Source organism: Lontra canadensis, unplaced genomic scaffold (assembly GCF_010015895.1).
Source record: "Lontra canadensis isolate GAN:19392208 unplaced genomic scaffold, GSC_riverotter_1.0 scaffold62, whole genome shotgun sequence".
Taxonomy (NCBI): Eukaryota; Metazoa; Chordata; class Mammalia; order Carnivora; family Mustelidae; genus Lontra; species Lontra canadensis.
Window position 1 is genome coordinate 9,063,639 of NW_022631056.1, and position 1,303 is coordinate 9,064,941.

At 44.3% G+C, this 1,303-nt stretch overlaps 1 pseudogene; it reads right to left on the bottom strand.

The window, feature by feature from the left end:
- Positions 1-227: 227 nt before the first annotated feature.
- LOC116879611 lies at positions 228-701 on the bottom strand (annotated as a pseudogene).
- Positions 702-1,303: the final 602 nt, after the last annotated feature.

Here is a 1,303-nt window from a genome sequence, read left to right on the forward strand (position 1 = left end):
ACTGAAGTCTTCTTTCTTCCTCGAAATATCCCCATAGATTTTAATAATTTCATGGATTTGTAGATACCCACGGATTTAATGATTTTAATATCAAACCTTCTTGAACCTATTAATAGCTCAGTAGTTTACCATTTACAGGATAGTTTCAATATTATATAGAGAAATACTTGCCATTTTTTTTTTTATCATGAAAAAACTGTATTTAGATTTAGCCAGCTGGACTCAGTTTAGATGATCCCAATTTTGTTGGCAACATCCAAAGCATCATAGTCAGGGGCCAGCCGAACGTATGCCTTCTTCTCTCCATCATGCCTGATTAAGGTGTTGACCTTGGCTACATCAATGTCATAGAGCTTCTTCACAGCCTGTTTGATCTGGTGCTTGTTGGCCTTGACATCCACAATGAACACAAGTGTGTTGTTGTCTTCTATTTTCTTCATGGCTGACTCAGTAGTCAGGGGGAACTTGATGATGGCATAGTGATCAAGCTTGTTTCTCCTGGGGGCGCTCTTTCGAGGGTATTTGGGCTGCCTTCGGAGACGCAGAGTCTTGGGTCGTCAGAACGTAGGTGATGTGCGGATCTTTTTTTTGTGACTGTGGACTCCTTTCAGCACCGCTTTCTTGGCCTTCAAAGCCTTTGCTTTGGCTTTGGCTTTGGCTTTGGGAGGGGCAGGGGCTTCCTTCTTAGCTTTTGGCGCCATCTTCGTAAAAAGGTACTTGCCATTTTTTGATTGAAGTCACCACTTTAAGGTCCAAGGAGTGCCATCTAAAAACCCTAAATCACCCACCAACAAGAGCTAAGGTGGCCTGAAGGAATTTGGGAAGCTGATCAGCTGGCATGTCAAAGCAGCAGTCCGGTCCGCCAGAGATCAGATCAAGAGAGCATCCACACCTGTGAGCAAAGGAGTAGAGTGTGTGAAGTTCAGTTAAATAATGTGAAACTACTGGCAGGCAGCAAAAATAATTGGAGAGACCCTCTTCGGAGGGTGAAAAAGAAAGGTAATTGGGGAGGGGCATGAAGCAAAGAAGAATTTTGACACAGAGCCAACGCACTGTCTTGGCCTCCACCATTTTCACATTCCCCTCACTTAGTTGAGACTCAGTCCGGACAAAACCTGGCTTGGAAGTAAACGTGGTAACGACTAACAGCTGCTTGGCTGCCTGAGTAGCAGACACTTAATCTACATTTGCCGGGGTAGAGGACGGACATATTTCTCCAGCAGAGGCAGCTCCTTGACACTAATATCAGTGAACATGCTCTCCGTGCCTTTCATGGTTTTGTAAACTTTGATCACTGTTGCTT